This window comes from Vulpes vulpes, chromosome 8 (assembly GCF_048418805.1).
Source record: "Vulpes vulpes isolate BD-2025 chromosome 8, VulVul3, whole genome shotgun sequence".
Lineage (NCBI taxonomy): Eukaryota > Metazoa > Chordata > Mammalia > Carnivora > Canidae > Vulpes > Vulpes vulpes.
Genome location: NC_132787.1, coordinates 25,578,216 through 25,601,332, shown reverse-complemented (window position 1 = coordinate 25,601,332; position 23,117 = coordinate 25,578,216). Strand labels below are relative to the sequence as shown.

At 50.0% G+C, this 23,117-nt stretch overlaps 1 pseudogene; it reads right to left on the bottom strand.

Moving 5' to 3' along the window:
• Positions 1 to 18,709: 18,709 nt before the first annotated feature.
• On the bottom strand, positions 18,710 to 21,420 carry LOC112917477 (tyrosyl-DNA phosphodiesterase 2-like; annotated as a pseudogene).
• Positions 21,421 to 23,117: the final 1,697 nt, after the last annotated feature.

The following is a 23,117-nucleotide window of genomic DNA, read 5'->3' as shown; positions in this document are numbered from 1 at the left end:
CATGGCCAAGATGCTGGGTTGCTCTGGAGCCCCCATATGTCTGCTACAATCAAAAGGGGTTTTCAGAGATAGAGAAGTGGCAGCTGCAAGGCAATGCTCTCCTCTTTTTTACTTTAGCCTAATACAAGCTCCCCTTAGAAGTACACCACCCTTGTAACCAAGGGCCTCTCCTGGAAACCCCTCACGGAAGGTACTAAGAGAAGCCATTTTATTTGCATCTTTGCTTCCAAGTGGGATTCTCTATTTGAGCCATCCCAGGAAGAGGAGAATTTAAAATTATACTGATTAAGGACTCTACAGTGGAGATTATGGAAAACTGGTCATTTGTAGAGGTAAATTAATAAGGAAGTAATGAGCTTGAAAGAAGCAAGGTTGGTAAGAGGATTGAATGTTTCTGTTTCCTTCTTTAGAAAACCTGAAGCAAAGCTCCTGGAAGCAGGAGACAAGTGGACCTGCACGTGGTTTGAAGGCAGACACAGCACAGGACTCCCCTCCTCCACCTTCCAAAGCCAGTGTCGGGGCCTGCTTTATGAAGGATTTTTATGACAAAGTTTACATCTGACATTTCACAGTGTCGTTTGTCCAGAAAATGAGGAAATATAGATATTTATTGACCTATAGAGTCAGAAGATCTAGGAAAACTGACTATGGAGATGGCAGAAGTTTCTCCCTTTCCCCAGGCATGCATATTATCTAACTTAGTTTGTGCCTTTCTGTGCTTTGTGCTCTTCTCAGTAACAAGATTAGGAAATCCTTTCCTTGTTAATAAAGAACTACTGGGGGAGAAAGGAGATGTGAGGCATATAGATGGAGGCACAGAGGGTGCCCTCTCCCATGTGAACTGAACAGTAAGATCAGGTGTAAGAGAAGTGATGGGCACTGAGGGGGGCACTTGATGGGATGAGCACTGGGTGTTATTCTATATGTTGGCAGATTGAACACCAATAAAAAATAAATTAAAAAAAAACAAGAGAGAGAGAAGATAAATGGACCTTGAGCTGCGACCCAGGTCCCGGCTCCTGTCTTCTCTATTCAAAGCCTCGAGCTTCTACAGTTTTACCTTGAATTTCACTGGTCCTTGCATCTCACTCCCTCATGATGAATAGAAGTTCAATATCCAATGATGCCCAAAGTCAAGAAATCCTTCCCATTAGCTATGTCTTTCCTTGGAATTCCATCCTCCCAATCTCTGACTACTGAAATCCTTCACAACCAGTGGTTCAGTTTAAATATTGCCTCCTGCCCACATGTTCCTGGATTATCTACCCCTGAAGCAATTTATTTCCTCTGACCTCCTCTAGTCCTTTGTGTCAGTCTCACCATAGCTGGCTCTACGCTGTGTTCAGTTGTAGTTACTCTGTGTCTTCCCCTTGTTCTTTTTTTTTAAATTTTTTATTGGTGTTCAATTTGCCAACATACAGAATAACACCCAGTGCTCATCCCCTCAAGTGCCCACCTCAGTGCCCGGCACCCAGTCACCCCCACCCTCCACCCACCTCCCCTTCCACCACCCCTAGTTCCTTTCCCAGAGTTAGGAGTCTTTCATGTTCTATCTCCCTTTCCCCTTGTTCTTTACTCATCTGTCAGCTTCTGCTGTGGGGAGACTCTGTCCCATACATATTTAATTCCTCTCCACAGGACTTAACACAGAGCTAAAGAATATCTAAGAATTGCTTTTGCATAGTATAAAATAGAGGAAAAGAGGCCATGGTGAGAGATGTAGAAGTAGGGGCATTAGGAATATTGATTATAGATATTATTGTTAACATAGGTTCTCACGTGATACTTTCAGGCATGGATCATATATTAGGAAATGTTTCTCTCATCATTAAATTTATTCCCACGCAAAGTATTTATTCATCATTCATTCTTTCTCTAATTCAAATACAGAGCTTTTCCTAGTGGAAATTAGACAATAAGCAAGAAAACCAATGTTTAATAATTCCAGAGTATGATGAACCCCTGAAGGAAATAAATGGGGTCCTATCATAGACACACAAAAAATGTTCTTTAGATAGAGGTTAGGAGCACCTGGTCACTGTCATGTATCACACTAATGTGATTATGAGCTAATTCAATTTCTAACCCTAAGAACAGTAATAATAAAATCAATAAATGATAATAAAAGCCTTCGGACCAGGGTGTGTGTGTGTGTGTCACCAGTCTTAGGATTGGTTCCTACTTTGGTCCAAATTCCCGAACTCAACACTGCCTTGGGAAGAGGGGAATCAGGGCTCTCCCCATGCCTCAGGATGGACCCTGACCCCTCCTCTCCAGCTGAGGATTCAGCAAGCAAAACAGGGGTTAAGAGCTTTGATCTTGCTCCAGACTTGGAACAGATCAAGGCAGAGGCCTCTAAAGTAATGCCCCAGGATATAAGGAGCTGGGGGAAAAGATGGAGACAGAAGTTCACAGAGGGGCTAATTGCTGTCACAGAGACTCCCTCTCACCTCCCACCTCAGTCTTAGTGGGTTCTGGGCTCCTTGGGGCAGCTAGTCAGGGCTTTTGGACTTTTGGGAGAGCTAAGACATCTCCTAAGTGACTTTAGAGTCTCCCACCTCTCATCCCCATCATCCATGGATCCCCGCTCCAAGGCTGAAGACAACCCAGGCTGTGGGGAGCAGGCCCTCCAAAAGGATCCCAGCAGCCTCAGCCACCTCTGTCATTACCAGGGTTTTCCTTTAACTACTTGCCTGCCCCTTCCTCCTGGCCCCAGTTGGTAGCATTCCTTCCTGTCTCTTGCAGAGCGATGGTCTCATTAAGAAAGGCTTGGGAGTGGGTAAGCAGAATCTGAGACTGGGACCTGGAACTTTACACCCACTCACCCTTTCCCGACCTGCCTCCTGTTGGGATAACAGGTTTCCATTAGACATACTATAGGGGTACTAAGAAAGATCAGTTAATCATGCTGTGGGCTAAGGGAGCTGGCTAAAGCTTGGAAACTACCACATTGACAGCAGGGGCTGAGGGAGTTCACCTAAGTTTCTGCCAGGATGGGGGCATTCAGGGCAGGGTGCAAGGTGAGTGCTCAGAGATCTGGAGCCCTGGCTGAAGAGCATTGTGTGTGTGGTTGGTGGGGTGGGGGAGCAGTGGCTCGGCTCCTGGGGGGGGGGGGCTGTCCTGGTGTCCTGAGAGCTGGGCTGAGTGGAGGTGGATGGAGGGGAGGTCACCCCCTCAGCTTAGGGAGGACTCCAGGCTCAGGTCTGTCTTAGAGCATATTGTCTCCAGGTGGCCCAGAGCAGAAGGGAAGAGAATGGGGAGCAGACAGTTCAGACCAGTCCAGCCTCACTCCTGTCCTCTCCCCCTCCCTCACCTCCCCTTCCCAGCTTCTCATTGGGGCATTTCACACTTACTACACACCTGCTGTGTGCACAGAGCTCCACAGTGTTCTCTGGCCTTTCTCAACCCAGACACCACTGCCTTCCCTGTGCAGCTCACAGAGATAGTCAGACTCCTCAGCATCTGGGTTGATCTCCACGCCCAGAAGCCTCCCTGAAGCCTGGGATCTGGAGTGTAGATATTTGGGACAAACCACCGAGAAGCTGAAGAAGTGGGGAGAAGGGGAAGGTTGGGAGAGAGCCCCACAGTTTTCGGGGACAATATGATTATTTGCAGCAGCAAGAAGGATTAAAGCAAGAGGAGAGGAAGAACTTCCCTTGAGCAGACAGCGCTGCTTGTTTTCCAAAGCACAAATCCTGGACCTGATACAGGGAGGGACAGGGTGAAAAGAGACCCTTCGAGGGACATCGTCTCCCCAGGAGTGTTGGGTTCAACAAGGTGTGGCGGGGGAAGGAGAGACCACACAGAGCAAACCAGCAGAAAACAAGGTGACACTCTGGGGATCTTGGCTTCCAGGTGGAGGCTCCAGGCCCGTCCTGCACACACAGTGTCCCTGCTGAACCAGGCGCCCTCAGCTGGGCTCTCAGACCTCAGTGATCTGCTGGGAGGAAAGACTGAGGCTGAGCAGGGTCCTTCTGTCCCCCAAACTGCCCTGGGCGCTGAGGGGGCGTCTCCCTCCAGATGGAAGGAGGCCCAGGTGGTGGGACGACCGAGGGGGAGCAGTCACCTTTGGCTCTGTCCTCTCCTGAGACGGAGTGGCTTTGGGGTGACCGGGTCATTAGGCCTTTCGGAGGTCCTGGGGCTCTCAAGGGTGCCTTAGGACAGGGGGCAGGATGGAAGTGAGGGCTGACCCGTCCCCTCCCTCCGAGGACACTGACAGGGGGCGGGGCTCTGCTTAGTGGGCGGGGCTTACCCAGGTGACTCACTGCCTCATAGGTATACCCTGGTTTTGGAGTTCCTCTGGCAGCGCCCCCATCACTTGCTGAGGAGGAGATGTCTTTTCAGCTCTCTAACACCTGACCAGGTCTGTCCTCAGGAAGGGAGGAGGGGAAGACAGTCAGACGACAGGAGGACAGAAGGGGGCTAATGTCCTTCCTTTCACTGGGCTCTGAGCCCTGCCCTACTCCCTAGATTCCTAAGGGTGGAGGAGGTGTGAAAGCAGATGTAGAAATGACTAGAAATGGGGCAATGTGGTAGGATGCAGCAGGATGGAGAGATGGAGGTAATGGGAAGGGGGAGCCCACTGGGAGGTGGGGATGCCTGGGGAGGTGGGCCAGGAGGGGAGGGAGGCAGGCTGGGTGGGGTGGGAGGTTGTCCAGGTGGGAGGGCACTGGATGGAGGTGGGCAGGGGAGGGGTCAGAGGGATTGGGTCCAGCACTGGGGAAGGTGGAGACACCAGGATGGGGCAGTGCCAGGGAAACTCAGAGATGTTCAAGCAGGCCAGCTGTCTAGAAGGAGCCCTGGAGGAGGATCCCACTGGGAGGAGGGGAGACAGACAGCAGCTCACAAGGAGTCAGAGCCTGGGAGGATGTAGGGAGTAAAGGCTGTGTTTATGGGTCCTTGGAGCACCCCCAGGAAGGTGAGGGTAGGACCTCAGAGTCACTTCCCATTCAGGCTGAGCCATGACTCTGCAGGGGAGCTGGGGAGGCTGCCTGAGCGCCAGGGTAGGGGTAGGATCCCCACCCCCTTTCTTCTCCTGGGTGCCCTCTACCCACTCTCTCCTTGTCCATACTCTCTCCAGAGATCTCTAGAGCCTAGAGTACTGGGCTCTGGATCATTCGAGAAAGGAATAGAGTCCTGTGTATATATGGACAAGTGTGACACATGTATGAGTGTGTGTAGGTCTGGAGGTGCAGGTGGTCTGTTTGAGGGGATGTGTCTTTGTGTTGTGTACACGTGAGAAGTTCGTAACAGGTAGGGGTGTATATGTGTGTATTTGAGGTTATGTGTCTGTGTGTATGTAGGACTGTGAGCATCGGTGCATGTGCACATGGATGGATGCAGGGGCCTGTGTGCATGTGTGTGCTGTCCCAGGGGAGCCTGGAGACTCATACCAGAACATGTGACTGATTTAATTTGGGCACATTTCCAGCAGGGTTGAGGCTGTGCTAGGGGGTGCGGGGAGGGGGAGGCAGAAGAGGGAGGCTGTGAGTCCTGGGGGTGGGGGAGGGTAGCCTGGGCAGGGGGTGCCTCTGCCCTGCCAGGCACAGGGGGAGGGCATCAGGGTCCCGGGTCTGAGGCTGGGTGCAGACTGGGGCCTGAGGCCTGCACTCAGGGCTGCATGGGAAGGACTCAGAGGCCCTGCTCTGACCAGGGAGGGCCATAAAGAGGGGGCTAGGGTGGGAGGGAGGCCAGACAGTGGCAGTCCAGGCCTGCTCTCTCCCTGCCCCCACCCCCAGGACATGGGGATGAGGGCACCAGGCTGCAGGTCCTAAATCTAGGCTCTCCTCATTCTGCCTGAGGGCCTCAGGGTCCCCAGAAGTCCTTGTGTGCCACCTACTGAGGCTGGGATGACCCTAATCGCAGTGGAACTTTCTGTCCCTAGTCAATACTACCCACACAGCTCCAGAACAAGTGTTTCCTCCCTGGAGGCCTCTGGTATGAATTCTTGCTGAATATCATACAAGGTGGGCCGTCAGACCCCTTGTGCTGGGAAGTTCTTACTGAGTCTAACCCAAATCCCCTTGTGGCACTTCCAGTCCTATCCACTGAAGCTGAGTTTGTGAAGTTGGACCCATACCCCACCCTCCAGCATGCAAGTGGTTTCTTCTGGATCGGGACGTGGGTCAGAGTGTAGAGACCCTGAGAGGAGAGGATGTGGGGTAAAGCCTGGTGGGTCGCAGGGGGTCAGACCTTTCCTGGGCCAGAGGCGCTGATGAGCAGGGCAGATCCAGAGCAGGGAGCTCAGAGACCACCAGGAGCAGCCCCCCCACCTGCAGACAGGAGCCGAGGCCCCGGGGTGGGAACACTCAGTGTCCCCTGCTCCGGGGTGGGAACACTCAGTGTCCCCTGCTCCGTGATGGCCGCCTCAGGCAAACAGGCCCTGACCCTGGTCCAGGAGTCCTTCATGTGCCCCAGCTGGAGGCCCCTAGACTCTGTCCTGTTCTATTGGCTTTATGGGATGGGGAGAGGGTAGGAGTACTCCAGCTAGACTGGGGTGCTCTCCCCCTTCCTCCACCTCCAGTGACTCCTGCCCAGCCTTCCCAGCTGGGCTTCAGGGCCTCCTGCCCCCTGACACCTGTCCCTGGTCCTTCCTGCCCTCCCTCCACAGGCTCCCTGCATCTGGTCTCTTAGCTCCCCCTGGGAGGCCAGCCCAGGATTCAGCCCCTGCCCCCTCCTAGCCTCATAGCCTGTCCCCACTCTGAGCCATCCCCTCTCCTCCTCTCCTGCAGACCATCCTCTCAGCTCCTTGCAAACTCGCCCCATCCTCTCCTCTGGGAAGTCTTGCGGGATTAATTCCTCTGGTTCTGGACCCCACACTGTTTCTATCTGAACCACCGCCAAGGTACCTGCAGGCCTGTCCTGCTCCTCTGTCTTCTCCTTCCTGGCTGTGTGCCTGGTCCCTGCTCCCCCTCTGTCCTCACCCCACTACATAGAGCTGTGCCCCCTTAGGCAGGGCTGGGTTTCCCCTCGACGCCCTCCAGGCACCAGGAGGACCAGGACTGCCCTGGACAATTGCCTTGGCCCCTCCCCATGTTCTGTGCTCAGGGAATAGCAGAGAAGATGGTGTCCAGCCTGGGCTCATCCCGAGGAGGGAGGGGGCAGTGTGGACCCTCCCCTGTCTCTATCTTCTTTTATTGAGGTGTAGGCATCCTCTGGCCCCCCATCCTCCTGTCCTTGTCTGCCTCTGACCCAGTGCACAGGCCTGTGGAGACGGAGGCCCCTGAGCCCCTGGGATGCTGGCCTGGGGTGGGGACAGCAGGGAGGCCCACTGAGATTTCTCAACCTGGGCCTCAGCTGCCCCTGTGCACCTGCTTCCTGGTTGGGGCTCTGCACACTTGTGCTCTCCCAGGCTCCTCTTCCAGGCTCCCTTCCTTCCTTCCTCCCCTCCCTCCTCATGCAGCCCACCTCTCCCCACTGCCTGGGCTCCATCAGCCCCCTCTGCCTCTCCTGAGACCCTTGGGGTTGGCCTCCTGCCTGGAGAGGAGGGTGGGTGGTGGTGATGCAGGTGGAGGGGAGGGGCCTGGCTCTGGGGAGGCATCACCCTAGCTTGAGGACTGGCTCTGTGTGGGTTGCTCCCTTGTGGCCTTTCCCAGAGCTGCAGGATGGGGGTCCCTGTGCTGAGATGGGAGGGGGAGGATGTCCTCTGGGTCTGTTGGGGGAGGGGAACAGGCCTCAGGGACCCTGGAGGCTTCCTCAGGGAGCCTTTCAATTCCTCCTCAACAGGGGAGTAGAGACCTGGGGGGAGAGCCAATCAGCAAGGACACATGTACAGGGGGACAGTGAAACTCTGTAAGTGACCAACCTCCTAGTCAAATTCTTCCTCCCCAAAAGATCCCTAAAAGGGAAACAATGTGAAACCACAGCAGGAGGAGTTGACATCTGACCTGAGAGGAACTTCCCAGGCAATCCCGAAGTGCATTTGGATGCCACTGCTTCTGACAGGTCACAGCTTTTGCAAAGCTCCCCAGTTTCCCAGTAGGTTGCCCCGCCTCCCCCAGATGACTTGGCCCCATGCTCAGCTCAGGGGGCCTATGCAGAGAAGACCAGGGTCCTCCCCCTCCCTACTGCAGCCCGAGTGTGGCTATGGCCAAGATGCTACTGTGGGAAGTCCCTTCTCTGGTCTCCCTGCAGTCCTTCCTGTGTGCTGGGAATGGGGGGATCCGCCAACCAGCTAGAACGGCAGGTGGGAAGGTGGCTAGAGGACAAGAATCTGTGTGAGGAAGGTTCTGGGGAAGGGCTGTTGTGCCTCACTTTCTCCACCACCCACCCTCCTCTTCCTTGCCCCATGGATCCGGGGAGATGAAGGCGATGGCACAGAGTGGCTCACACACTGGAGAACGGTCTCTGCTGGGCCTTCAGGACTCACAGGTGCTGGGGAAATACAGCTGAGTCCCAGTCATGGCCCTTGTTCTCCTCTGTGGATGGGTCTAGGGGAGGCCAATGGGGCGGGGGCGGAGTCCATCATCCTGAGGCCCTTTGAAGCCCTTTCCGTTCCTGGCACCCACATTCCAGTTCCTCAGGATGGAAGCTCCTCCTCACTCCCACTCCCAGTCCAGAGTGGACAAGGAGGCACATGGGGGGCGGGAGGAGTTTTGGTCTGTTCAGGTTCTCCTGTGGGTTGAAAGTAGGAAAAAGGTGTTTGAAAGGCTGGCAGGTTTCTCTGGTCTTGTTCTAGAAGGAAGGGGTCCTGGACTGGGGAAAGGCGGGGAGATCATGTGGAGGGTGCTGTGGGAAAGGGGTGGGGGGCCCTCCTATCTGCGCCCATTCAGCCCATCAGCTCTCAAGTTTGCACCTGTGCTCCCCACCCCCCCAGGCAAGTGTCTCCATTGCACTGAGGCAGTGCAGTCAGTGCAGCCGCCATCCCCTAGGGCAGCTCTTCAGCTCCAAGGAGAGGTGGGGGGAGGGAAGGATGAGCCAGGACCCGGGGTCACACTCACACCAGAACCTTCCAGTGGAGGGTCAAGGGATCAGGACAGAGCCAGTCCTGCTCTGCATTAGGATTTCTTCCCTGTCCCGCCCCCACCCTGCCTTCTCTCTCTTCAATGCTCACCTCCCAGGTGACCCAGCTACTGAGGTTAGGGGGGGACCTGTGACAGCAGGAAGGATCTGGAGCAGGAGCAGGAGCAGGTGGGTCAGCAGATGGAGGGAGAAGGAGGGGCAGGGAGGGCCTGAGAGAGAGGATCCCTGAGAAGAGGGGGTTCAGTACCCTGGGTGTCCCCTCAGCTCCATGTGTCCAGGGCTGTGGTGGGAGGGACCCGATTAGAGCAGGGAAAGTGCTTCCCTGTGTGCAGCTTCCAGGAGCCCCTGGACACACAGGGCACAGAGCAGATGAGGGATGGAGAGAAGCTCCTCTGGCAGCTCAGGAAGGAGGAGCAGAGGGCAGGGCTAGGGGAGTCTGAGGAGCAGAGGGTGTGGGTGCTGAGGCCGGGGTGTGCACAGCAGGTGTGTGTGGCCCGCAGGTCTGTGCTGCGGGGTTCACAGTCCTTGTGCCCAGGTCTGTGTGTGAGCAGGTATCACCCGGGAAGGGGTGGCTGTGACATCAGGTTATTGAAGCCCAGGGCTGCGAGCTGCCTTCCCACTGGGTCTGCAGAGTGTGCTTTGCTTTTAGGAGCAGCTGTGGGCACCCAGGGAGGACCCCTGGATTGGGAATGGAGCCCACGTGGGCTCCAGGGCTGGCTCTAGTTGTCAGCTGGGCCCCTGGAGGCCTCACCTCTGGGAGCTGCGCTGCCACCTGCTGCCCAAGCATAAAGGAACAGCCAGGTGGCCCTTGTGTGCCAGCAGCCCCAGGGCTGGGGCCAGGAAGGGAAGGGGCTGCCGCGGGGGATCAGGGACGCCGGTGGGAGGGCGGCAGGAGGCTTCCCTGAGCTCGGAAATTCCCGGGTTCTCGCTGGAGCCCCGACTCCCCAGGCTGGGCGCCCCCCCTCTCTCAGCGCCCAGGGCCCAGGGCGGGCTGTGCGGGGAGCGCCCCTCTCTGCCGCCCTCTGGTGGCCGCGGAGCGCGCCTCAGGCCGCTGCGGAGAAGGTGGCGGTCAAGTCCCCAGGGCTGGGTCCCTCCCTCCTGGTGGAAATTGCATTTATGAGGAGAAGCAAACTTGATTGTTCCCCTGCATCTCCCCGGATCCCGCCATGGCCCCTGCTTTCCAGGGGCAGTCAGGAGCTCCTTAAGGCTGAGAAAGTCTTCCTGAGATTTCAACCCCTTTGTCATTGCCTAAGTTTTAATTTCTCCTACTGGGAATGTGCTGTGAGGACAAAGGGCTGAGATCAAGATATTGAGGAATGAGACCAATTTCTGTTCGTCCTTGGGGTCCATCTACAATTTCACCTTAAGAAGGTCATTGAAAGATTGCAAGGAATGATGGCAGAGGTAGTGACATTCCTGGAGAACATGGGTCTGGAGCCGACCAGGCATGATGAGTCTGGGCTTCTGTGCATTTGCCCCTGAGCTCAGCCCATCAGCCTCAGCAGGGAGACAGATGGGCAAGAGCAAGGAGGCAGGAGACAGGGATGCTGGAGGAGATGGCAGATGGACAGATGCTGACAGGACTCCTTATCTCTAGCTCTGGAAGCCCCTCCCCCACCAGACTGCCCTGGGCCCTCCCCTTCTAGTGCTCAGGGCTCATTAGGGACTGCCTGTCTTTGGGGAGACACCCAGGGACCAGGCTGTACTGGGTGAGCAGGGGAGAGAGAGCAGGGAGTGAACCCAGATAAATGAGGGAGTAAGAGGGTTTGGGATGCTTAGGATTTGAGCTGGGGTCCCCTGATCCCTGGGGCACTGGGCAGGCTTGGCAGGGACACTGTGCTGGGCACACATACTGAGGGGCTGGTGTGAGGTGGGATGGAAAGGGATATTGAAAGGGGTTGAGTCCACTGGTTTAGGGGCTTATTGTGGGAGACCTGGTGAAATAGGAGCCAAAGACTTTGTGGAGAGCTCCCTGTGTGCATGGAACGGTTACAGGTGCCATGAGGGGATAAAAGAGGGACACCCATATTTCTATTCCCATTCCTGAATTTGGAGACCTCACACATCTCCCCAGATTCCGTGCCCTATGTCTGCCTGTCTGAGAGGTGCAAAGAGCCGCTGGGCAGTTCTCTCCAAGGATTCAGAGGCAGAGCTCCCAGGCTCTCTGCTGTGTACACCCTGACACCCCTCTGGCAAGCACCTTGTGTGGCCTCCCTCTTCTCCTCACTCCTCTTTCACAGAATTCTCCAGACACCTACATACCTGGCCTAGGGGATCCTTGAGTGCCCTCCCAGAATTTCCAGTCACTCCTAGTGGACTAACTGGGGGTAAGCCTCAGGGATAAACCACAGGCCGGCTCTGCCAGCATAGCAGGCAGGGAGACAGGGGACTCTGGAGTCACAGAGAATGTTCATGAGGGGCAGAGTGCTGCTTGGAGAGCCTGAGCTGCATCCTAACTGACCAGCCATCTCCCTTCCACACAGGTGTGCCCAGCTTCTCTGCTCCCAGTGCTCTGCACCAGCCTGTACCCAGAACCACGGGGCAGGGCTGGGGGGCGAAGATGTGGAGAGATGGATACGCAGACAGGGACAGAAGGGCCCAGTATATTCAAGCCAAGGCACAGGGACTGGGAATAAAAAGTCAGAGTGAGTCCAGCACCTACAGAGTCCAAGATACAGAGACACAGATTCAGCAAGACAGACAGCAGGCAGTGGAACAGAGACACAGGGAGACAGAGTCAGAGACAGGAGAGAGGAAAGAGGGAGCCTCCGGAGACCAAAGCAGATCAAGACAGAAGCAGAGAGACCCCAGAGGCCAGAGATAGCAGAGACTGACACGGACTCAGACAGGAGAAGGACCCAGGCTCAGAGGGTGGGAAAGCCATGGACCCAGAGCCAAAGGCAGATCCCTGGACAGGGGGCCAGGGTGAGGAGACACCATTGAGGGGCCCACAGGGAGGGAGGGAAAGGGAGAGGAAGAGGTGGGGACAGGGGATAGGCAGGGAGAAGGGGCAGGGAGAGGTGGCAGAGGGTGGGGTGCAGGCTCTAAGTCAAGGGCTCTGCTGGCCTCTCAGGACTTGGGGCTGTGGTAGGAGGAGGGGCTCCTGCGTGTGTGTGCTCACTCTCCCTCTGTTACTCCTTCCCCTGACCTTACACCTGTCCCCTCTTTGGGGCCAACTCTAGCTCCCCCTGTCTTGCAATCTGCCTCTCACCTTGGGTCCCTCTATATGCCTCTGTCCCATATCTCTTCAGCAGGTGCTTCCCTCCCTCTGGATTTTCATCCTTTTCCTGGACGTTATCTTTCCTCCCCATGCCCCAGCTCCAGCTCGTGCTCCCTCCCTGGCGCCCCAGACCCTGTAGTCCTGTTTCTCCACATCATCACCATTCTGCTCTGTGTCACCCACCTAGGATTCCCCTGCAGGTCCTCCTTCTGCCCTCTCAGGCTCTGCCCACACTTGCTGCCCCCTCTCAGTCTCCTCCCTGACATCCCTGTGTTTCTGCCCCTGTTTCTTTCCAACTGGACCTTCTCTGCTGGAGGTCAGGTGTGCCCCTGGGCTTTGCCCTCGCCCCTTGCATGGGGCTCTCCTGCCCCCTCAGAGTTCCAGTGTGGCCTCTGCTCTCCCACCACCCTAAAGCTGCAGGCATGGCCTTTGGCTTACAGGCTCTGCCAGGGCTTCCAAGGTGGTGGGCGGAGTTGGGGAAGCAGGAGGCCTGGGGCTGAGTTTGAATCCCCGCACTGTTCCTCTCCAGGTAGCCTCTTTGCCCGGACCCACTCACCTGGAACAGGTGGGAAATAGCTGTCTGGGCTTCAGAAAATCCTTCCAGGGGCTGTAGAGAGCATCAGCGCTGTGGTAGGCAGGCCACAGTCTAGCACAGTGTGCGCTCAGTAAACGTGACGTCTTGGTATCTGCCCTTCCTCACTCTGTTCCCCTTGATCCTTAGCCTGGAGTCCAAAAGAATGTTTGAGAAAGAACATAACTGAAGGAATAGCCAGTATGAAGCAAAACCAACTATTAGGAATTCTGTATGGTTCAGCTTACACATGCTCTAAGCTCTGAACACAGGAAATGCCCTTGAGTGTGGACAAGAAGGGAGGATGGGGATTGGATTGAGCCACAGGACACAGGAAACCATGTGAATGAGCAAACCCTTTTCTCGCTTCTCTATTCTGTTTCACTGATTTATGTGTCTGTTTTTGTGCCAGTACCGTACTGTCTCGACGATCACTGCTTTGTAGTAGTGTTTGAAGTCAGGCATTGTGATGCCAGTGGCTTTGCATTTCTTTTCCAACATTTTTTCTGGCTATTTAGGGTCTCCTCTGGTTCCATACAAATTTTAGGATTATTTGTTCCAGATCTGTGAAAAATGTCGATGATATTTCGATAGAGATTGGATTGAATATGTAGATTGCTGTGGGTAGCCTAGACATTTTAACAATATTTATTCTTCCAATCTATGAGCATGGAACGTTTTTCCATTTCTTTGTGTCTTCCTCAATTTCTTTCATAAGTGTTCTGTAGTTTTTAGAGTACAGATCCTTTACATCTTTGTTTAGGTTGATCCCTAGGTATCTTATGTGGTTTTTGGTACAATTGTAAATGAGATCCATTCCTTGATTTCTCTTTCTTCTGTTTCATTGTTAGTGTGTAGAAAAGTAACTTATTTCTGTGCATTGATTTTGTACCCTGCCACTTTGCTGAATTCCTGTATGAATACTACTAATTTTGGGATGAGGTCTTTGGGTTTTCGACATAAACTATCATCTTCGCTATGAAGAATGAGAGTTTGTCTTCTTTTTTGCTAATTTTAATGCCTTTTATTTCTTTTTGTTGTCTGATTGCTGAGGCTAGGACTTCTAGAACTACATTAAACAACACTGGTGAGAGTGGTTATCCTTGTCATGTCCTGACTTTAGGGAAATAGCTCTGTTTTCTCCATTGAGAATGATATTTGCTGTGGGCTTTTCATAGATGGCTTTTGTGATATTGAGAGATATTGCCCCTATCTCTACCATAAAGAGAGTTTTAATCAAGAAAGGTTGCTGTATCTGGTCAAATGATTTTTCTGTATCAATATAGAGAATCATGTGATTCTTGTCCTCTCTTTTATTCACGTGATGTATCATGTTGATTGATTTGTGGATGTTGAATAACGCTTTTTAAAAAATTTTTATTTATTTATGATAGTCACACACACACGGAGAGGCAGAGACACAGGCAGAGGGAGAAGCAGGCTCCATGCACCAGGAGCCCGACGTGGGATTCGATCCGGGGTCTCCAGGATTGCGCCCTGGGCCAAAGGCAGGCGCCAAACCACTGGCCACCCAGGGATCCCTGAATAACGCTTTTAATGTACTGTTGGATCCTATTGGCTAGTATCTTGGTGAGAATTTTGGCATCCATGTTCCTCAGGGATATTGGCCTGTAATTCTCCTTTTTGGTTGGGTCTTTGTCTGATTTGGGGATCAAGGTAATCCTGGCCTCATAGAACAAGTTTGGGAGTTTTCATTCCATTTCTTTTTTTAAAGGATTTTATTTATTTATGAGAGAGAGAGAAAGAGAGAGAGAGAGAGAGAGAGACAGGCAGAGGGCGAAGCAGGCTCCATGCAGGGAGCCTGATACGGGACTTGATCCCGCGGCCCCAGGATCATGCCCTAGGCCAAAGTCAGGCGCTAAATCATTGAGCCACCCAGGGATCCCCCCATTTCTTTTTTTTTGAAACAGCTTCAGTATAATAGGTATTAGTTCTTCTCTAAATGTTTGGTAGAAATACCCTGGAGATTCATCTGGCCTTGGACTCTGTTGAAAGATTTTTTATTCCTACTTCAATTTCTTTGCTGGTTATGGGTCTGTTCAGGTTTTCTATTTCTTTCTGTTCCAGTTTTGGTAGTTTATATGTTTCTAGGAATGTATCTGCTATTCCCAGATTGCCTAATCTGTTGCCCATAATATGTTCTTAAAGTTGTTTGTATTTCCTTGGGGTGGTGGTTGTGATCTCTCCACTTTTATTCATGATTTTGTTAATTTTAATCCTTTCTCTTTTCTTCTTTATAAGTGTGACTGAGGGTTTATTGATCTTATTAATTCTTCAAAGGTCCATCTTCTATTCTAGTTTTGTCGATCTGTTCTCCTTTTTGTTTGTTTTGTTTTTTTTTTGTTTTTATTTTAGTTTCCATTTCATTGATTCTGCTCTAATCCTTATTATTTCTCTTCTCCTGATTGGTTTAGGCTTTATTTGATATTCTTTCTTTAGCTCTTTTAGGTGTATTTCTATGTACTTTCCTCTTAAGACCACCACTGTTTTGAACAGTTGTATTTTCGTTTGTTTCCATGAATTTTTAAAATTCTTCTTTAATTTCCTGGTTGATTTATTCATTCTTTAGTAGGATGATTTACCTTCAAGTACTTGAATTCTTTCCCAATTTCTTCTTGTGTTTGAGCTCAAGTTTCAATGTATTGTGTTCTGAAAATATGCAGGGGATAATCCCAATCTTTTGCCACCAATTGAGACCTGAATTGTGATCCAGTATGTGGTCTCTTCTGGAGAATGTTTCATGTGCATTAGTGAAGGGAAATATAAGGGAAGGGAGAAGAAATGTGTGGGAAATATCAGAAAGGGAGACAGAACATGAAGACTCCTAACTCTGGGAAACGAACTAGGGGTGGTGGAAGGGGAGGAGGGCGGGGGACGGGGGTGAATGGGTGACGAGCACTAAGGGGGGCACTTGACGGGATGAGCACTGGGTGTTATTCTGTATGTTGGCAAATTGAACACCAATAAAAAATAAATTTATTAAAAAAAAGAAGAATGTATATTCTGTTGCTTTACAATGGAATGTTCTTTATATATGTTTTTGAAGTCTTTCTGGTCCAGTGTGTCATTCAGAATATGAATGTGTTTCCTTGTTCATATTCTGATTAGATTATTTGCCCATTGCTGTCAATGGGTGTTAAAGTACCTACTGTCTTTGTATTATTATCAATGTGTTTCTTTAGTTTTGTTATTAATTGGTTTATATAATTGGGTGTTCCCATATTAGGGGCATAAATATTCATAATTGTTAGATCTTCTTGTTGGATAGGCCCTTTAAGTATGATATAGTGTACTTCTTCATGCATTACTACAGTTTTTGATTTTGAATCTAATTTGTCCGATATAAGGATTGCTACCCCAGCCTTTCTTTCAATGTCCATTAGCATGATAAATGATTATCCACCCCTTCATTTTCAATCTGGAGGTGTCTTTGGGTCCACAATGAGTCTCTTCTAGACAGCATATGGATGGGTCTTGCTTTTTTATTCAATCTGAAACCCTATGTCTTTTGATTGGAGCATTTAACCCTTATACATTCAGAATAACTATTGAAAGATATGAATTTCGTGCCATTGTATTACCTGTAAAGTCCCTGTGTCCGTAGATTACCTCTTTTATTTCTGGTCTATGTTACTTTTGGGTTCTTTCTTCACTTACAGGATCCCCTTTAATATTTCTGGCAGGGCTGGTTTAGTGATCACAAATTCTTTTCGTCTCTGTGTGTCCTGGAAGCCCTTTATCTCTTCTTCCATTCTGAATGACAGCCTTGCTGGATAAAGTATTCTTGGCAGCATGTTTATCTCATTTAGTCCCTAAATATATCGTGCCAGCCCTTTCTGTCCTTCTTGGTCCCTATGGATAGGTATGCTGCCATTCTAATGTTTCTGCTTTTGTAGGTAAAGGAGCTCTTTCCTCAAGCTGCTTTCAGGATTTTTCTCTTTATCTCCAAAATTTGAAAAGTTCACTATTATATATCGGGTTGGTGATCTATTTTTCTTGATTTTGGGGGGGAGTTCCCTGTGCATCTTGAACTTGAATGCCTGTTTCCTTCCCCAGATTAGGGAAGTTCTTAGCTATGATTTGCTCAAATATACCTGTCTCACCTTCCTCTGGCACCCCAATAATTAAAATATTCTTTCACTTTATGGTATTGCTGATTCCTTGAAGCATCCCCTCATGCTATTAGTTGTTTATCAATCTTTTTCTCAGCTTTCTTCCTTTCCATCATTTTGTCTTCTATGTCACTAACTCTCTCTTCTGCCTCATTTAACTTTAGCCATTTGAGTGTCCATTTTTAGACTGTATCCTAGTTAAAGCTTATTTAGTTTCAGCCTGGTTCGATTTTATTTCTGCAGTAAGGGATTCTCTAGTTTCTTTTATCCTTTTTTTTTTTCAAGCCCAAGTAATGACTTTATAATCATTATTCTGAATTCTAGGTCTGACATTTTAGTTATATCCATATCAATTCAATCTATGGCAAAGAGTATGACCTCTGGTAATTTCTTTTGTTGTGAATTTATCCTTCTAGTCATTTCGTCCAGAGGAGAATAGATGAACGAGAGAACAGAATAAAAAATATCAACCATGACCCCAGCAAAATACACACTAGGCAAATCCGAAGAGGTCAGAATCCAAAAAAGGAAATTACAAGAAAGCAATAAAAAGAGAGAATATAATCTTACAGGTGGACAAAATGGGGTGATCCTTGTGGTCCTGGGTGTATTTTTATCCATCTGTTAGAAGACACTAAATCCTAAAGTTGTAAAGAAAGAAAAAATATATATATACACACACACACATATACGTACATATATATTTGTATATATACAGAAATAAAATCGGTACAATGAAAGGAAATGAAAAAATGGAGAATATATGTATAAAATTTAAATGTAAAACTGAAAAAGACTTAAAAAGAAAGAGTTGACGAAATAAGATATAGTTGACAAGAAAGAAAAAGAAAAGGAAAATTTTAAACTGAAAGACTAGAGACTCATTCTGTATTAATTTAGGAAACTCGTAGGAGGAATCCTAAAATATTTTTCATTTTGTAGCTGGCTTATTTAAGTTAGCGTAATGTCCAGGGTTCATCTTTATTGTAGCATGTTATTATTTCCTTCCTTTCTAAGGTCATGATATTCCATTGCATGTATATACATTTTGTTTATCTATTCATCTGTCAATGATCACTTCAGTTGCTTCCATGTTTTACCTATTGTGAATAATGCTGCTATGAACACAGGTGTACAGATACCTCTTTGAGACCATTTTTCTTTGTTTTGAGTATGCACCAGAAGTGAAATTGTTCGACCATATGGAGATTATTTTAATTTTTGAAGGAATCACCACATCATTTTCCATGGGAGCTATACCATTTGATATTCCCATTAGCACTGCATAAGGGTTCTATTCCAAGTCCGCACCAACACTTGTTATTTTCTGGTTTCCTGATAGTATTCACGCTGGCTGATGTAAAGTAATACGTCATGATGGCTTTGATTTACATGTCAAGTTCATCTTATCTTTTTTTCTTTTGTTATCTGTGCTTTTCCTGTCATACCCAAGAAGTTGTTGCCAAATCCAACGTCCTGAAGATTTTCCCCTTTGTTTTCTTCCAAGCGTTTTATAGTTTTAGCTCTCATGTGTAGATTGTTGACCCATTTTGAATTAAGTTTTGTACAGAGTATAAAGTAAGGATGCAACTTTTTTTTTTCTTTTGCATGTCAGTATCAAGTTTTCCCATCACCATTTGTTGAGAAACAGAATCTTTCTCTTGAGCAGGTCAGTTAGTCAACCGGGTACCACAAAACAGCTACCATGGTCACTGATTTGCACACAGTCCAATAGTCAGTTTGACTTTTCAAAAAATAATTTATGTACAAGGACACAAAATCACAAAGAGAAGGAGAGCACCACTTCAAGATTCTGCCTTCACTTCAGAAGTTAAGTCCTGACAGGCTTTCATCTCTCATTTCATTTCTGCCGACAAGCACAGAATTGATTTTGTCATTCACATTGTGATTCCTTAAATTTGTATCTCCTGTAAATATAACTGTAGCTGACTCTGGAGCCTCTTGCATTTTGTTTAAAACTATTTTTTTCAAGATTTTATTTACTTATTCATGAGAGACATAGAGAGAGAGGTAGAGACACAGGCAGAGGAAGAGGCAGGCTCATCAAGTGGAGTTCCATGTGGCACTCGGTCCCAGGACTCCAGGATCACGCTGAGCCGAAGGCAGAAGATCAACCACTGAGCCACCCAGGCGTCCCTCTTTAAAACTATTTTCAACTGATTCATTTATTTCTTAGAATGCTTTCTTGTGCTCTCCAAATGAGTCTTAAGGCAAAGTTCATTTCCCGACACACTTGCATATACACACAAAAGGTTTCTCATCATTTTTGAATTTGGAAAAGGGATAATTTCCTGGCTTTTAAATTTCACTCTCAATTTCTTCAACACATATATAAGCTGTGAAATATCCTTCTTCATGACCTATAATAATCTCACAACTACTTGTTCTCTTCTTTAGGTTGCTACAATTTGGGGGAATAACTTCCTGTAGAAATACCACATCTGGGCTGTACAGAGTTAAATAGGAACACACCTCTTGAGACCTCTCTTATAGATTGTTTAGATTCAATCCATCAACATACCATGTGATGAAGGAGAATATTCTGTGATCTTCTTGCTGACTCCTTTCAGATGTGCTAGTTTTAGAACTATCTGAATCAGTTGTCTCTTCATCCATTAGGTCAAAACAGGACTCTGGCCCCATCAGGGTCTTTCGGCATCTCTCCTTGGTGCTCTCCTGTACCAGCAGATTGAAGTAGGAGTTCAGCGCTCTTTCCATCTCCCAGTTGTTCTAGGCCAGGTAGCACTGAGCCACTGCAGTGTCTTACCCACTACCCAGGCAAACTGCACACACAGAAGCCACTGACACTTCACCTTGGGCTCACACTCTGCCCAATCTGCCTGCAGCCGCAAATTCTAAGTAATTCTGTGGTCCAGCTTCTCACTTCAGCAGGGTGGGAGGGACGACCTGCAGATCTGCCCAGGAGGAGTTGCACTTATTCTTTTCTTAAATCTCTGGTTGAGTTTGCAGGTGTTCAGAAAGATTTGATAGATATCTAGCTGGATTCAAGGACACCAGATGAAACAGCAGTGCTTTACTCTTCCACCATCACCCTCCTCCTCCTCCTTCTCATTCTTGTTCTTCTCCTTCTTCCTCCTTTTCCTCTTCCTTCTTTTTGATTTGCCAGGGTTTGTTGTGTTGTGTGTCTCTCGTCTCACATCTCAGAGAACAGGGCGGTGTTTTCTCCTCCCCTGGGATGCTTTCCTTCTCCCTGGGCTGGGTTCACAGAGCGAGTCCAAAGAATGGACACAGAGAGATGCAGAAAGGTGGGGATCCACCAGGAGAGGGAGGCCTGGGGAGACAGGACAGCAAACTAGGCATTTGTATGTGGGCTCTTAACTCCAGACTGTGTCATCCTTCCTCAGAATGTCTGCCATGACTGGGGAGGGGAAGAGTCATCGCCCTCTTGTAGCTCAGGAATGGTGGGGAATTACTTTCCTAATGTTTAGAGAGACTGTTTTGTATTCCCTGATGTGGGACATATCACCCGGAGGTCCATCTCACAGGCAAGGAAGTAGCACAACCCTTTTTCCGTTTGGGTTCTGTGTGTGTGTGTGTTTCTCTGGCTCTAGCATTTACTACCTTAGCTCTAGGGAAATCCTTTCTAAAGTGCCTTCTAAATTTATTTGGGTAAAATTAAGCCCATCTCTCTAGGGGAGGAAGTTTCTGAAGTCCCAAATCTGGTTCAGTGTGTTTCATAACAGATGTGTGTCCCCAAATTAATGGGCAGCCACTAATAGGTTATTTTGCTCACACTGTGCATGGTGCAGACACAGTCCCAGGCCTAAACTTCTCCTCCCTCTCCTCTATGGGAACCCGAACCAGGCTGTTTCAGCACATCCCTTGGAGCTGGCCAGCCTCTCTTGCCTGCCTGCCTCAGTTTCTCCTTTTCCTTGGCTCCCAGTCCCCAGCACTGGGTGTGCCAGGCTGCATGAACTCTGAACATTAGGGCTGAGCTCAGGCCTCCTTTGATGGCAGCATCATGGGAGGGAGGGCAGGGGAGACAGTTTCCATATCCACGTAGGGCTTCTGGGACCCCCAGGTCCCTCCCTCTCAGGAGGGAGCCTGGGACAGCCCTGGCAGCAGCCTCGTCTGTGGAGTGCATTTGTTGGGTGCGACTGTAGAGGTGATTGGCAGGAGAAGCTATCCTGCAGCGGGAGCAGCTGTAGGACTTGAGTAGTGAGGTAGCTCAGGGGGTCCTTGTGTCTGCAATGCCACAGCTCCTGTTGGCTCTGGCAGGAGACCTTGCAGAAGGTCTTGCCAGGCATGTCACAGGTGTGCTTCTCCTGGATGTGCTTTCCGGATGTGGTAGTGGTCACCAGTCACCTGTGGCCACTGGGTCCTCCCTGTGACCCCTCCATGGCCTGCACCTGCATTTCCTCCCCACCAGCTCTGATCAGCTGGGGATACTCAGAAGGCTCCGAGGCACCATGGTGTATCTCCACAGCACCCAGGGGGCCCTGACAGCCTTGGTTCCCATGTAGATGGCCTCTGCCTCCAGAGCTTGTAGCCATTCTGGAACTTGTTGGTGCAAGGGCACATGTGTAGGTTTCTCTGCTCATTGTCTTCTTCTTCAAGACAAATGGGCCTGGGTGACAGTGAACCCTGAGACTGGGGTTACGACATGGGTGGCCAAGGCTATGGTGATGGTGGTTGAAGGGACATTGGCGTGGACTTAACTGAAGGAGTGGAAACCTGAGAGGGAGGAGGTGGGGGCTTCAGAGCCTCCGTGGCCAATGTGGAGGAGGCAATAGTGCCCAGGGCTCAGTAGCAAGGGCAGCAGGGAGAAGAGTGAGCAAGTCCACCTGAGGCAGCTGGGTCCCAGAGAGCTGGGGGGAGACATCAGAGCACCTAAGCTGCTCTGTGAGATGGAGTCAGGGAACGTGCCTCAGTAAGTTCTTTTCATTACTGGTGATGTTTGGGGCCTTGGCCTGTCCCCCAGCCTCCCACACTTTCCCCAGCAGACAGTAAGTAGCACAGGGAGAAGGGGAAGGGATTGCTCTGGGGACCAGATGCAGGATACACAGACCCTCTCCTGCACCTGCCCTTCTTTCCCTCAAGCAGAGACACATCTGGAACAATCCCAGCTTGAGGCAGGGAAGACCGCCTAGGACCCTGGGAACAGGCACAGATCACATACCCAGCTGCCCCTCCCCTACTGTCCTGTCATCACAGCCCTCCTGCCAATCCTGCCAGGCTCCTTTGCCTCTGGGAATTCTAGCTCTGTGGTCTGGGCTGGGCCACTCACCTCCTCCACAGCACAGTGCCTGGAACACAGGAGGTGCTCAGTCAGCCCCTGGTCCCTGCCTCCTGGAGATGTGTTAGGGCAGGGGCAGTGGGATCTGTAGGTTTCCTCAGGTGAAGGTTCTTCCTGAGGTGGGGGGCACTTCTTTCTGTTCTAATTTCAATGTTCTATCTTAGTATATTTAGTACAGACTCTGTCCCTTTAGTGACCTGCTGTGACCATTTTCTCTCCTCCCTCCACCTCCACCTGAGTCCTTAAGGAATCTCCTTTAGGGTGTAGAGGACTCAGCACCCTCTAGTAGAGGTAGTGGTGCCCACTTTCCTTTAGACTCACGTGATTTTGAGTCCATCACTTGTACATTCATCCCTGAGTGTCTAATTAGGCCATATTTTCTCCATCTCTGACAAGACTTGTCTCTATTTCAAGATTAATGCTCTGGGAAGGAGGAGGCCCCTTCCTTTGGTCACCTATTTGTATATCTTGGAAGCTCTATCATTTGAATGTTTAGAGCAGGAAGCTCTGATAGGCAAGGACTCTATCTTTCCATTGCTTCCTCCAGCACAATGCTCAATGCACATTCAGTTAGTATATGCCAAGAATAGTGAAAGAGTGTCTCAGGGAATCCCTGTTAAAGCTTAGGCCAGTTCCCTTTTAGTTATTCCTGGAATGGTGTTAAGAGTGGGGGAGTGAGTGATGGTGGTAGAGAATCTAGTAGGAGATTGTGGGAGAGACAGCTAGGGGGTGGTGCTTTTCTTCTTATTTAAAGGTCTGCTGAGTGGGCTCTTTAGCTGGATCTGGGACTGGCCTCTAAATCACCACAGGCTGGGCTCCACTTGGTTTGCCACACTCTCCTCCTGCCAGCCAGGGCCTCCTCCATACCCAGGACCTTGGTCTAAATTCACACCTGGCTGCCAAAAACATCTCCAACAAAGTCTCATTTCAGCCCTCAGTCCACCTCCTTACCCA